The sequence below is a fragment of the Lissotriton vulgaris genome, chromosome 8, assembly GCF_964263255.1.
Source record: "Lissotriton vulgaris chromosome 8, aLisVul1.2, whole genome shotgun sequence".
Lineage (NCBI taxonomy): Eukaryota > Metazoa > Chordata > Amphibia > Caudata > Salamandridae > Lissotriton > Lissotriton vulgaris.
Window position 1 is genome coordinate 232,154,293 of NC_141696.1, and position 16,315 is coordinate 232,170,607.

Sequence of the window (16,315 nt, forward strand, 5' to 3'; positions counted from 1 at the left end):
TCTTAGTCAATGTCTCAGGAAGCAGGTGGGAGTATTAGGAGGCAGTCATCAAAAGGGGTTTGGCAGTTACTCGAGAAGTACACCCACCGTATGCGGAGCAGATACGGGCTGAGGGAAATAGACAGTACCACCAAAGTGATCCCCAAGGGCGTTTCGGCACCAGCCCAGTTCTGTAAAGTAACAGTAGATGAATTGAGAATAAAGCAGTAGGGGACTCGCAGAATGATGAGGCACCCTGTCAGGTACACATTGATCAAAGCTGAAACCAGGCAATCCGGGCACACCATTGGGTGTGCAATGATACCGGTCACACCAGACTGGTCCGGTGACACCTCCTTGGAAATTAAGCATAATGTCCAGCGCACATTGATTTGGCTGCCCCAGATAGTTCCTGTCACACTCACACAATGAAGAGTTGAAAATTCCGTACCTCCCTGAAAATGAGGCATAATGTCCAGTGCACGTCGATATTGAGCGTACGTTCAGCAAAGCCTCATAAGGTAGAATGAGCCACTACTATTGTTGCACCCCCACCTCTGAGGGTCGCAACCTGTGAATGGGACACCACACACAATGAGCATTCAGACAGCATGTCACACAAGAGAGATGTGCACGAAGTGGGCCACGCTGGATCCCGCACCCAGTGAATCTGCTCACCACCAACGAGATGCTGATCTGTGTCAAGGTCCCCATGATGCTGAGGCCACATGCCTTAGACACGGGCCAGACTTTGAGCCCCACACAAGGCAATCCATTCTCCAGGAACAGTTCTTAGTTCCACGCCCACGCCGCACTACTAGTTGGATTCAGAAGACGATGTGGGTATTTGGGAGGGCACCATGCTTCATGTGTCACAGGTAGACGTGTGGGTCCCTGTTATGAGATCTTTGATGTCCCTGAGACCTCTGAAAGAACAGGGGGGAAGCTCAAAGGGCCCTTGGAGAGCACATTTTAGGGTGCCACACAGCAGCAATTTGTTGTCCCAGGTCAGCCCCTATTCAAGAAGAGCATACAGTCTCTTGTATGTATTGCGACTTATATAGCGCATGTATCACCCGAAGGCATCAAGGCGCTTGCCTTGGGAACCCGTCCTGGCTTTTCCCTGTGAGATAACCCCTACTGGGCATCCCCAAGGTGAAAGCCCGGCATCCCGCAGCGGGTGGGCCGCCATAGTGGAGATTAAGCAAGCTATTGCCCAGAGTTGCAGCGTGGGACCCCATGATTAGAGTAGGCACCGAGGTGAGAATTATCGAGTCCGTGGACATTTTTGGGCTCAGGACCCTGCCGCGTCGGGAATTGAACCCTGGTCCCGGGCCAGACCTCTGCATCATGGTCTGCCGCTCTAATCAGTGAGCCACACTCCTCCAACGTTAGTAATCCTCCTTGAGCACAAAAGAGTTCTCTGGCAATGTGCACCATATAGTTCCAGGTTCTCCTGTTTCCATAACCCTGTGCTGAAGTATGGCACCAGTAGTTATACTGCAGTGTGCCTTTGAAGTTGGGATTGGTTTAATGGATCTGCACTTAAACCACAGATTTCAACCCTAAATTTCAGTCCTGTCTGCCATGAGTCTGTGGAATGCAGATATTTATCTTTAGTGGGGCCATGATCTGACTCTAGAGGCCAAGTGTCAAAACCCCTCCCTACAAGCTCTTCAGCCAGCCAGCAAATGGCAGAGGTCTGACGTTCCAGATACATTCCCGGTGCTCAATAGCTGTCACTGGGGAATGTCCAGATGTGCTCCCCAACCTCCAGTGTGGACTGGAGCCAAGTACCAAGGCACCCAAATAGTTTAGAGCACAGAAGTGCCCAATTTCTAGTAGTTGCATTTCTGCGTGAATTACAAAAAAAGTCACCTTTGCCACTGGCAAGGGGTTGTCGCTGTGAATCTAATAACAGGAAACATCAGGAGGCTGCTCCACTCCAATCCACTATTGCAGTCTGAAGTGATTTCAATCATTTCCCCATGTTAGCCTATGGCAATAGCAAACGTTATAGACAGTGAAAAACACATGGGTATTCCTCCCCACCTGGGCTGGGAGTACACGTGTCTACCTGCCCTGCTGTTCAACTTCCACTCTTTTCACCCCTTAAGCCATACCCTCAGGGTACTCGATGGAAGTAAAAGGTCCTCTCAGGATGGCTAGTGACTTAAATAGGCCAGTCTAAATAAACACGCAATTGCGCACATCAATAAGCAATTATTTAGGAGCACCTTTGGTGCGAATACGCACACACACCAGCATGCAATGGCAGGCCAGACATGTCTTTAAGAGCACCACTGGTGCGAGTGCACACACCAGCCCACAATGCCAGGCTAGACACTCATTTAGGATCACCATCGATGATACGGCTGACCTTCTTGAAAGCATGGCCAACCTCTAACTCAAGCAGATAGTCACTGACCCCACCCACACTGCAGGACACATGCACAACCCTATCTTCTCAGCCAGCAGCAGGGTAAAATACACCCACACAGAGGAGCTCACCTGGACCGATCACATTCCACTTCATCATCTAGAAACTCCCCAAAACCTCCACCACCAGTGAAACAAGGCGCAGCTGGAAAAATGTAGTGCAGACAGAAGGAAAGAAGATGGCGTGCCAGTAAGAACCTGAAGGACCAACAACGATTCAAAGACACCCTCAACCAATACCACCACCTCCTGAAAAAAACTAAGAAGACTGCCATAGCCACCTGCATCAGTGGCAGCTCCAACAACAGCAAGGAACTGTTTAGAATAGTCAAGGAGTTCACCAAACCCATGGCTACTGAAAACATACCCACACCCTCACAAGCCCTCTACAACACCCTTGCAGACTTTTTTTCACAACAAAATCACCACCATCTACTTAGACTTCGCACCCAAACCCCCCGCCATGGACAACATTAACCTTTTCACACCAACCAAGGCCCACCCACACCAGCTAACCTAGTGAAACACGCCCACAGAGAAGGAAACGGCATCCATCACATGAAATCCATCCACTCCAGTGCCCCAGCAGACCCCTGCTTCCACCACACTTTCAACTACGGCAATCAACTCATCAGAAAAGTACTCAACAAGGTCCTCAACTCCTCGATCACCACAGTCCAATTCCCCCTGAAATGGAAACATGCTGACCTGAAGCCACTGCTGAAGAAATAATCTGCGGACCCAGGAGAACCCAAGAGCTACTGACCGATCTTCCTGCACCCCTTCCCAGCCAAGGTCATAGAGAAAGCTATCAACATCCAGCACAGAGACAACTCTAGTTGCAGCCATTGACAACATCAGAATTCTGCCATAATGCAGAGAAACTGTCACCCTCGTCCTCTTCGACCTCTCATCATCCTTCAACACCGTATTCTACCACACATTGATCAACAGACTCCACCAAATTGGAATACAAAGAGCATCCCTCGACTGGATCTCATCCTACCTCAAAGGAAGAAGCCAGAAGATCTTCCTTCCTCCCTACTTCTCACTCCTGAATAACATCCCCTGTGGTTTACCTCAATGCTCATCGCTCAGCCTGACCCTCTTCAACATGTACATAACACCCATGCACAACATCGGCAGGAGCCACAGACTTAACATCATTTCCTATGCCGACAGCATCAAATTCATCCTCCAACAACTGTCCAACACTCATCAGAGACAAGACAGAAGTTTTCATCTTTGGAAAAGGCAAGGATGCCCTCTGGAACAACCAATTGTGGCCATCTGAGTTGGGCCAAACCCCCAAACCCACCAAACATGCCCACAACCTCGACATCATCCTCAACAGGCAGTTTTCCACGAAGAGGCAGGTCAGCCATCTCTTCTGCTTGCTTCCTCACCCTCCGTATGCTCAGGAAGGTTTTCAGATGGCTCCCACCCAACACCAGGTGTACCATCACACAAGCTATCATCATCAGCAGACTCGACTATGGCAACTCAGAGCCTCACCTTCGCTCGAGTAGTTCAGGAAGAACCTATAGACCTAGTTGTTTAACCAATAGTAACAGGCAGCGCAATACCGTAGCATGATCCCACAGCACTTCAAGACCCTCATGGGTGAAGCAGCCATGCTTTACAAATCCGGATTGATTGATCGTTGTGAGTGAGGACACCAGCCTGCAGTGGCAGGTTGATCACGGATTTAAGAGCGCCATCGGTGCAAAGCGTACACCAGCCTACAATGGCAGGCCAGACATGGACTTTTTCTTTCTTTTTTTACTGAGTTTTATATGCCGCAAACTTGACTCGAAGGTATCAAGTGCTTTACATAGCACCAGTTGCGTTATATGAGAACACATTCATTTTCGTTAGGAACGGGGAGATTAAGTGATTTGCCCAGAATCACAGGATGTTCAGCGTCATTGCCGAGACTCGAACCCAGTTCCCTAGTTTCGAGTTCGACTGGCCTAGCCGTTAGGCCAACTGCTCTCCCATTTAGAAGCACCATTGATGTGAGTTCGCAAACCAGCCTGAATTGGCAGACCTGGCACGTATTTAAGAGCCCATATGTGCCAGTGAACACACCAGCCTGCACTGGTATGCTGGACCCAGGTCTTAAAATATAATAGGTGCTAGTGTGCACCCACCGGCCGGCCATGGCAGACCTGACTGATGTTTTGGAAACCTCAGGTGAGAAACACTTCCTAACATGTGTAGGAAGGGCACACATACATTCACACTGTAGTTAAAGTGGAAAAGTGCCCCAGGCCCTAAGGTCTCAACAAGAGAATCGGCCACACCCAGGTAGTGTCCCATAGGGAGAGCCGCCCACCTAGGTAGGGAAAACCCACACGGAGGTTCATCCCTACCCAGGCAGTGCACACACAGATAAACCTACCCAGCCACTCACCTTCCCCTGTTTGATGGTAGTGAACGCCCCCCTCAGGGATGGCTATGGAGTATGACTGGCCACCCTGGGTATGAGACTTTTTGGATAGGCTATTCAGGTGGGTGGCACAATCAGTGCGGTGTCCCCCTATTAGCCAGTGTCGAACCCGCCCTGGGTACATGGTGTACCTTGTTATATGGAACTCACATGTACGACACCTAACCCAATCAAGTCAGCACCCTTTCATGCCATGTGCAGGAGGTTCGCACACACTTTTCCGCTGCAGTAAGTGCCTCGAGTTATAATGTCAGGAAAAGAGAGTTGGCAAAAACTAGGAGGACAAAAAGCAAAATGTTTTAGGGAAATCCCCCTAAGGAAGGCCATGTCCAACTCTAATAGTAACTTATAGGGGTCGATTCCGATCCGGTAAAATCCCCCACGATTCGCTGTACGGAGCGTTTTTCCTGTACGATTCGTACACCCACAATGTCCCCATATGTACAATGAAGTACGATCCTAACCCAAAGCATATCTACTTACGAATCGTACCAAACACCATACAAACAAAAAATACATACGATACATATCCGGGTCACGCTGTACGTGCCGTCCGTACGTAAACAGGCAGCAGTTTCCGGCCCGGCAAATATGATTCATCTCGGCGACACTCCGTACGACCCTATTCCTACGGGAGCTGAAACCTACCGTAAAAGCAGAGCCAGGCCCGACCCGCACCGGGGTACGCGACAGACACGCAATGAACCCCATCAACCGTGTCATCCCAGTCCTGTATGCCTATAACCTTGTACACAGAAACCGACGACGGCGCATACAGTGAGATCAACGTACCACAACAACGGAAGTGGACCTGTACGGCGCGTCACACGCTCGCGTATATCACATTGCAATAGTGATACGAGCCGCACACACGCCATTAATGTTGGGGTACAGTGCGTCACACGCTCGCATATTTCACCATTGCAATAGTGATATGAGCAGCACACACACCATTAATGTTGGGGTACAGTGCATCACACACTCGCATATATCACCATTGCAATAGTGATACGAGCTGCACAAGCGCCATTAATGTTGGGGTACAGTGCGTCACAAGCTCACGTATATCACCATTGCAATAGTGATATGAGCCGCACACACGCCATTAATGTTGGGGTACAGTGCATCACACGCTCGCATATATCACCATTGCAATAGTGATACGAGCTGCACAAACGCCATTACTGTTGGGGTACAGTGCATCACAAGCTCGTGTATATCACCATTGCAATAGTGATTTGAGCCGCACACACGCCATTAATGTTGGGGTTCGGTGCGTCACATCTGAGGGGTGTGTGGATATGACTCCCAGCAGTGCCCAATACAATGTGGGTGGGTGGATATGACTCCCAGCACTGCCCAGACATAGGAGGGGTGGGTGCCCAGGACTCTCAGCAGTGCCCAGACATAGGAGGGGTGTGTGGATATGACTCCCAGCAGTGCCCAGATATAGGAGGGGTGCGTGGATATGACTCCAAGCAGTGCCCAGACGTAGGGGGGGTGTGGATATGTCTCCCAGCATAGGCCTTCAGTATGTGGGTGGGTGCACAGGACTCCCAGCAGTGCCCAGACATAGGAGGGGTGGGGGATATGACTCCCAGCAGTGCCCAATACAATGTGGGTGGGTGGATATGACTCCCAGCACTGCCCAGACATAGGAGGGGTGTGTGGATATTACTCCCAGCACTGCCCAGACATAGAAGGGTTAGGAGGGGTGGGTGCCCAGGACTCCCAGCAGTGCCCAGACATAGGAGGGGTGTGTGGATATGACTCCCAGCATAGGCCTACAGTATGTCGGTGGGTGCACAGGACTCCCAGCAGTGCCCCGACATAGGAGGGGTTTGTGGATATGACTCCCAGCAGTGCCCAGACATAGGAGGGGTGGGTGCCCAGGACTCCCAGCAGTGCCCAGACATAGGAGGGGTGGGTGCCCAGGACTCCCAGCAGTGCCCAGACATAGGAGGGGTGTGTGAAAAGGACTCCAAGCACTGCCCAGACATAGGAGGGTGGGTGGATATGACTACCAGCATAGGCCTACAGTATGTGGGTGGGTGTACAGGACTCCCAGCAGTGCCCAGACATAGGAAGGGTGTGTGGATATGACTCCCAGCATAGGCCTACAGTATGTGAGTGGGTGCACAGGACTCACAGCAGTACCCAGACATAGGAGGGTGTGTGGATATGACTCCCAGCAGTGTCCAGACATAGAAGGGGTGGGTGCCCAGGACCCCCAGCAGTGCCCAGACATAGGAGGGGTGTGTGGATATGACTCCCAGCAGTGCCCAGACATAGGAGGGGTGTATGGCTATGACTCCCAGCAGTGCCCAGACATAGGAGGATTCGGTGCCCAGGACTCCCAGCAGTGCCTAGACATAGGAGAGGTGGGTGCCCAGGACTGCCAGCAGTGCCCAGACATAGGAGGGGTGTGTGGACATGACTCCCAGCACTACCCAGACATAGTAGGGGTGGGTGGATATGACTCCCAGCATAAGCCTACAGTATGTAGGTTGGTGCACATGGCTCCCAGCAGTGCCCAGACATAGGAGGGGTGTGTGGATATGACTCCCAGCAGTGCCCAGAGATAGGAGGGGTGGGTGCACAGAACTCCCAGCAGTGCCCAGACATAGGAGGGGTGTGTGGATATGACTTCCAGCATAGGCCTAGAGTATGTGGGTAGGTGCACAGGACTCCCAGCAGTGCCCAAACATAGGAGGGATGTGTGTATATGACTCCCAGCATAGGCCTACAGTATGTTGGTGAGTGCACAGGACTCCCAGCAGTGCCCAGACATAGGAGGGGTGTGTGTATCTGACTCCCAGCAGTGCCCAGACATAGGAGGGGTGGGTGCCCAGGACTCTCAGCAGTGCCCAGACATAGGAGGGGTGGGTGGATATGACTCCCAGCAGTGTCCAGACATAGGAGGGGTGTGTGGATATGACTCCCAGCAGTGCCCAGACATAGCAGGGGTGGGTGCCCAGGACTCCCAGCAGTGCCCAGACATAGGAGGGGTGTGTGGATATGATTTCCAGCATAGGCCTACAGTATGTGGGTGGGTGCACAGGACTCCCAGCAGTTTCCAGACATAGGAGGGGTGTGTGGATATGACTCCCAGCAGTGCCCAGACATAGGAGGGGTGGGCGCCCAGGACTCCCAGCAGTGCCCAAACATAGGAGGGGTGTGTGGATATGACTCCCAGCACTGGCCAGACATAGGAGGGGTGGGTGCACAGGACTCCTAGCAGTGCCCAGACATAGGAGGGGTGTGTGGATATGACTCCCAGCATAGGCCTACAGTATGTGGGTGGGTGCACAGAACTCCCAGCAGTGCCCAGACATAGGAGGGGTGTATGGCTATGACTCCCAGCAGTGCCCAGACATAGGAGGATTCGGTGCCCAGGACTCCCAGCAGTGCCTAGACATAGGAGAGGTGGGTGCCCAGGACTGCCAGCAGTGCCCAGACATAGGAGGGGTGTGTGGACATGACTCCCAGCACTACCCAGACATAGTAGGGGTGGGTGGATATGACTCCCAGCATAAGCCTACAGTATGTAGGTTGGTGCACATGGCTCCCAGCAGTGCCCAGACATAGGAGGGGTGTGTGGATATGACTCCCAGCAGTGCCCAGAGATAGGAGGGGTGGGTGCACAGAACTCCCAGCAGTGCCCAGACATAGGAGGGGTGTGTGGATATGACTTCCAGCATAGGCCTAGAGTATGTGGGTGGGTGCACAGGACTCCCAGCAGTGCCCAAACATAGGAGGGATGTGTGTATATGACTCCCAGCATAGGCCTACAGTATGTTGGTGAGTGCACAGGACTCCCAGCAGTGCCCAGACATAGGAGGGGTGTGTGTATCTGACTCCCAGCAGTGCCCAGACATAGGAGGGGTGGGTGCCCAGGACTCTCAGCAGTGCCCAGACATAGGAGGGGTGGGTGGATATGACTCCCAGCAGTGTCCAGACATAGGAGGGGTGTGTGGATATGACTCCCAGCAGTGCCCAGACATAGCAGGGGTGGGTGCCCAGGACTCCCAGCAGTGCCCAGACATAGGAGGGGTGTGTGGATATGATTTCCAGCATAGGCCTACAGTATGTGGGTGGGTGCACAGGACTCCCAGCAGTTTCCAGACATAGGAGGGGTGTGTGGATATGACTCCCAGCAGTGCCCAGACATAGGAGGGGTGGGCGCCCAGGACTCCCAGCAGTGCCCAAACATAGGAGGGGTGTGTGGATATGACTCCCAGCACTGGCCAGACATAGGAGGGGTGGGTGCACAGGACTCCTAGCAGTGCCCAGACATAGGAGGGGTGTGTGGATATGACTCCCAGCATAGGCCTACAGTATGTGGGTGGGTGCACAGAACTCCCAGCAGTGCCCAGACATAGGAGGGGTGTGTGGATATGACTCCCAACATTGCCCTGACATAGGAGGGGTGTGTGGATATGACTCCCAGAAGTTCCCAGACATAGGACGGGTGGCTGGATGTGACTCCCAGCACTGCCCAGACATAGGAGGGGTGGGTGCACAAGACTCCCAGCAGTGCTCAGTTATAGGGGTGGGCATTATCATGGGTGTATGTTTTCATCGCTAACCTGTGACAGTCCTGATAGTTGCATAGCAACACATCACTTACAGCAGTGTCCCACTACAAGGAGGATGGATTTCTGTCACACACTGCGAGACACACCACATGTGGGTGTGATGTCAGATCCCACATGCATTTACACCCATGGAGGTTGCAGGCACCCTACACACCCTCCCATCATGACTCAATAGTATATAGTCACGAAACAGCCCACCAAACAAATAGAGTAAAAAGGAAAAACACACTGTCATGTACATCCTGGGCCTGATATGAATGTCCAGGTGGTGAACATGTACTCTCTCATGGAAGGAACAGGGTTCAAACCCCTTAGATACAAAGCACTAAATTGTGAGTCGTGTGCCCAAATACCCCGCATAACAAATCCAAACATAAGGGTAAGGCTGGGATCATACATCTGCATAGTGTGAAAAAGGCTGATGGTGTCCATGAAGGCATTACTACATACTACAAACACAAGTACAGTGAGTAGCATGGATGGCACAGACTAATGAGCAGAACTCATTTGTGAGCAGGCATGGCCATTGCTGAAGGGAATGTCCCAAAAAATAGGAAATCAACACAAAGTCACCACAACAGTTGTGCAACTGCCTGTAGTGAAGATCTCATGTGTCACTGAGGAAGGGACACTCTTTCGGACAATTTCTGTAGGCAAACTGAACACACAGAAATCAAGATAATTTGATGGTACATTGTGATGGCATATAGATACCATCGTCCACCTCATCACCATCATAAAATAGACATCTTTCACAATACCAAAACATTACCATGACACCAACTCCTAGGCACACAGCACCTAAAGCAAGTTCCTGAAATGCAATAGTTTAGAATGAAAAATAAAATGCTTTATTCAGCTCCAAAAGGAAAATGATGTCTGAAATGAGTCCCGGCTCAAAGAAGGCCAATGGCCAGTCCATAATAATGTCTTTTTTGGTGGTACGTTGGGGAGGATGTCAACCTCAAACTTGCCTGCACATGATGGAGTTAAAGGGTACTGGACCCATAGGGGGCATCATCTGGGTCAGTGATCGGCACCGCAGGGACAGTAGAGGGAAGGGTATGTGTTGTGGGTGCAGGGGGGGAGGAATCCTCCTCAGTGGTTTGTGCAGCGTAAAAGGTGGAAACACATTCAGCGCTGCACAAGGCTGCCAGTTCAGCCAGACCACCACCTGCACCCGGGGACACAATGGGAGTGGAGGTAGAGGGCTCTGAGTCTTGCGGACTTTGTCTGTGGCTGCGTGCCTGCCGTCTGACCCCAGTCCCTGTGGGTGTGCCTGCATCCCCCTGAGATTGTATGCCTGGAGATCTGCGCCTAGACTTCCGTGGTGGTGTGCTGAATGGCTCTGTTGGTGTGCGTGATCTTGTGTGTCTGCGTGTTCTGTGGACGGGTATGGGAGAGGGGGATGTGGATGGGTCTGAAGGAGTGGGGGGGACAGTCCACTGCAGAAGGGCAACTGCTGCCATCAGTGAGGAATCTATGGACAAAAGAGTCCGACTGTGAGCAGACATGTTAGCTGACATGCCCTCCATGAATGACAACAACTGTGTCAGTATTGTAAAGTGGACATGGAGGACAGTCAGCATTGATGTCTGACCAACATGAATCTGCCGGAATAGGTCCACAGACTCGGCACTGAGGGTAGCAGGGGAGACAGTGGCAGGGGCTGTGGTGCCGGGGACGAAGGAGACATGGGGGCAGCACGGACAGAAAGGACACTAGCAACTGGGAGGGTGGAGATGTGATTGGAGTAGGTGGGGACAGACACAGTGGTGGAAGATGGTGTCGCTTCGTATTCCCCCTCCTCCTGGCAGTCAGAAGCCGAGCCGTCGCATGATAAGAAGTGTCGCCTTCCAACGGTCCGGCCGCCTGATTCTCCTCACCTTCCGTGCCACTGGCTCTCTCCGACTCCTCTGCGCTGGTGGCACTGCGGCTGGGCCCCTCTTCCTGGTCTTTGCTCATGTCTCCTCCTGTGTCGGTTGATGATGCTGTTGGCAAGGAGAATAAACAAAAATGCATCAGTCACCTGTACACATCTGACACATGACCACAAAATTATTTGGGCGTATTGCAAATCATGGCATGCATCATGAGTAACAGCCACATAACTCAGCACATATTTAAGACTAGTACTGCACAGTTGGTATAGACACAACGCTACTTGGACACAAGGATCCAAATAACAGACCAGGCCACAACTCGAGTGAGAGTCACACTGAGAAGGTTCTGTTTGTTTACATGAGAGCTGATCTATACAATGAAGTTATTCCACCTCAAGTTCTGAAATAAATAAACAGTTGTGTTGCCCCTCAGGAAAAACTTACACACCTCACTCCCCAAGGTTACACCACACCCAGAGCCCAGGAAGTACTGTTTGGTGAAAAGTAATGTCATAAAATCTTGGCATCTTGGGACTCTGCATACTTCAAATATTCAATTTGTATTGCATGTGCAAATTATCCATCTTGTGAATATAACACGTATGTGCCTGCATGAAAGATCTCCCACAAAGAAATGCACACAAACAACACAGACACATTTATTGAGACAGCTTGCACACTTCAAGATGAAACACTGTTAGAAACAAATGGCGTGGACCATATATCATACACATGGTCCAACAGAGGTCGTGATGGATTGACACTAAGCATGGGCGAATTTTGCGAATCTCGCGTTTGCGAATTTTGCGGATTTGCAAACTCGCAATCCGCAAAATCCGCGAATTCCCGCAAATTTGCGGATTTTTTTTTTTGTGTTCGCAAGTGTTTCTGCCAGTTCGCGAGGATTTGGTACTAGTTCGCAATTGCGAACTTACTTGTCGGCTCGCAACGGTCGCGACTATGTTGTTTCTACGTCTGGTTCATCATCACAGCCTCCCAGCACCCTCTTTTTCACCACTGCCACCCTCTCTTTGACCCATGCCACCCTCTGTTACATCAATGCCACCCTCTGGTTCATCATCACTGTAGAAGATGGGGGGGGAAAGCAAGCCCACCTGCCCTGCTTGAACTGACATGAATTAATTTGGGGTTAGTTTATTAACAACACCTGCCCTGCCCCAACTGACAATAATGAATTAGGGGCTAATTAATGTGTCACTGAATTTGAAGTTCCAGCCTGGCACCTGCTTGTCTGCTCCCTTAGCTGTAAATCAGGACCTTTGTGGCATACAGTTAAGGTCAGAGCAGGGTCACACAATAGTTGCAAGCAGGCAACCGAATTCTGGAGGGCCCCCTCAGGAAGCACTACAGGGAATTGTTACAAATCATGAGGTTGACCTTTTGCACCTGCTCATTGCTTTTGCTTTTGCAAAAATCGTTTTTCGTTTTTTTCGCGCTATTCGCGAGGCGCGGCGTCATGCGAAACCGACCGCGGAAGCCGCCAATTTGTGCGAATGAGCTTTATATTTTTTTGCGGCTTGTTGTTTCGCGAGTTTTTTTGCAGTATTCGCGAGCCGCTTGCAGCGCAACACGCGAATTTACCCCAAGGTCGAGTACGGGCGCGGCCATTTTGTTTGCATGACGTATTTCCGTTTCCGCCCGCTATGTATAATCTCGCGCAGTAAGCGCATTGCGAGTACAAGTTCGCACGAGATCGCGAGGAAAATCTTGTGCGAACTTACTTTCGCGCTCGTGAACGGGCGGCCATCTTGTTTTTCATTCATTTCCTGTGTCTGGGCATGGTGTTTAATCCTCTTGCTATCTTTGCCATTCTTTGCTTGTTTTCAGTTTTTTTTTTACGATTTTGCTTCTTATCTATCCCTCTCTTTTCCTAGCTGTATATTTTTGTCTTTTCTGCTATTTTTCTTTACTTTTAAACTACTTTTTTAAACTCTTTTATTTTCTTCTTCCCTATCCTATTCCTTCTTAATTTTCTACTTCCTACCTTACCTGCCCAGACCATGGTGAAGCCAGGCGCCGTGAAGCTGCCCAGGCACTTGAGGGCCGCAGCGGCGGCGGGGAGGAGGAGTCCTGGACCCCGTGCCAGGACAGCATGTGGTCGATTGAGGGGGGAGCAGGTGACGCGACGGGAGATCTTCAGCCCGGAGGAAGTGGGCGCGCTGGTCTACTTCGTCCAGCGCCGCCTGCCCAGGACCATCGCGGGAGGCGGCAGGATCGCGGCCGGCGGCTACAACATCCGGGGGCGCCGGAAGCGGTGGGAGAAGGTGTGCTGGGCCATATCCCACCTCTACGGGGTCCAGCGCACCTACAGCCAGGTCACCCACCGCTGGACGGACCTCCTGGACCGGGAGCGCGACCTGCTGGACCAGCTCGGCTTGGAGATCCCCGGGCTTGGTGAGTAGTAGTAGCTATTTCATCACTCACTACTATGATGTTTTCTCCTGCTCTGTGTTGTTGTATTGCAAATATTTGTTTTTTACATGGAGCAAGCCAATAATGCCGCTGATGACGATTACATTGTAGTTAAATTATATTTCAAAATCTTCTGTGCATTTCAGGTGCACTGCTCTCCTTCTCAGTGGCGTTGCTACTATGCTTATTTGTTTTCTATTTTGTGGTCTCATTGGCCTGAGTAACTATTATGTATGAGTGTACTTTACAGAACTGCGTAATGCTAGACACTAGGGGGCAGATTACATTTACAAGCCCCTTGCGCCACGTTTACGTTGCCTTGCGTGACGCAACAGCGGCGTAAATGTGGCGCATCCCTGCGAGTCATTTACAGCATGACGCATCTAGGGAGATGCGTCACGTTATAAAGCTATGGGCCTGCACCACAATGGGTGCGTTCCTAGTACGCAGGGTGGGCGGTCCGGCGGCTGTGCACCTCGCAAAAGTGCCTGCATGAAATCTACAAGATTTAACACAGGCACTTCGGCGACGCTGCTACGTCAATTCAATTCCTTATGCCTGCTTGAAGTAGGCGTAAGGACTGACACAGCATGTTAAGTATTGGGTGGCCCTGAGCATTACTGGAGTTGCATTGCGTTGGCGACGTGACTCCAGCGATGCGCCGCTCTTACGTGACGAGATGCGTCACGCAAGTGCCTACCCTTGCGCCAGGGCCCGCTGCATTGTAAATGAGGCGCATCTGCTGTGTCGCTAGGGTAGTTTTGCGTGACGCATTTGATCTGGCGCATCTCTGGAGATGCGCCAGAACGCGTAAGTAAGTATGCCCCTAAGGGGCAGAATTGCAATTACCGTCGCATCCCTGCAAAGTAGCAGGGATGCGCCATTAATTGTGCGGCCCGCTACCACCACCAAACATGGTGCGCCGTATTTGCAATGCGGCGCACCATGGGCCCAAAACGTCACCGAAGCTTTACTGCTGGAGTTGCGTCGCAACGATGGCGCAGCTCCAGCAATGCTCTGGGGTACCCTATCTCCCCAATGCTGGGTCAAGCCGTACGTCTGCTTCAAGCAGGTGCAGGGTTTGTGTGACGCATCATTGTCCTAAAGGTGACTGATTGAAATTTTGTAGATTTCCCTCAGCCACTTTTAGGATGTGTTCCTGCGCAGGAATGCCCTCCCTTGCGCCGGAACGCCCCCTGATGGCGCAGGGCTTTATAACGGGATGCATCTCCCAAATGCGTCACGTTGTTATAATATTATATGCCGCACCATGGCGCCTCTTTTGTTTAGCTGCTGCGTCACAAAAGTCACGCAAGAACGGAGCAAAAGAGCCGCAAGGGGCTTAAATCTGCCCCTTCCTTTGTACCCCTGACAATAAGAAAAATAGTGGCGGTGGATTGATAGTTTGACTATTTAAATGACTGGTTATGTAGCAGGCAACTGTAAGTGTTGTCAATGATCTGCCTGAAATCACAATGGAGTTTGCTGGCCCCAGTAAGTTTTCATTTTAGACTAGTACCTATTTTTCCTAGCGTTCCTCATTTGATTTTTTCAAAATCGTCTTTGATCTTCTTGTAGACTGTATCTAAATTCTTATCCTGCCTCTACTATGACTCCCTGTGGTATTACTAGATTATTCTTATTAGTCTGTCTGTGTAGCTAACTAACTAAGATTGCACGGTTGGCGAAACTCCCATTCTAGTCAGCAATAGCTCTATCAACTTAGTGCAGTCCTCTGGGATTGTCCATAATGTCTTTTGAAGTGTTCTATCTGGACTCATGCTTGCAAAAATTGCAAAACCTTTCGCTCAGTCACTCTAGTCTGGACAAAAAAACACAGAGTCTATTTAAGTTTAAAAGCTTTATTAAAAGTAAACACATTTATTAAAATGAAGTCATAATAAAACTAAACGTTTAACTGATAATGGAAAAGTGGTTAGTGCTGACGATTAATTGAAGACATTTCTTGTGGTCGAGCCGAGCTCTCACCTGGTTTCAACTTGATCTTGTTGTTAGAAGTCCATCTTCTGTCTGTGTGGAGAAAAATGGTGCGTGTTAAAAAACCAGCCTTCATCAGTTGTGCCAAAAAGTGCAGCAAGACAACCTTCCCTGGAAAAAGGGACATTTTTTTTAACTTTAAAGTAGACAGTCACAAATTACATTGTTTTCACATGTCTTCATTCCTAGACCAAATACTAGTGAGTGCTTTATTCTAACATTCTTAAATGTACTTTGTAGGTGGAACATCTGGTGGCGGGGCCAGCGTGGAGGTGGTGGTGCTCGACACGGAGGCGGAGGGCAATTCTTCAGGGGAGGAGGCGGCGGCTGTGAGAGTCGAGACGGTGGTGGTGGCGGCCAGAGGTAAGCTCTTATATATTCCTTACTTATTGAGATTGAAGACGTGGCTGGGAAGGCAAGAATATGAGATGCATGGCTGGGTGAATGATGAAGCAATGATGGGTGGAAGGACAACAGCCTGGGTGGGTGACACAGAAACTGTATGTGTCCATATACCTGGATCATGCTACTAT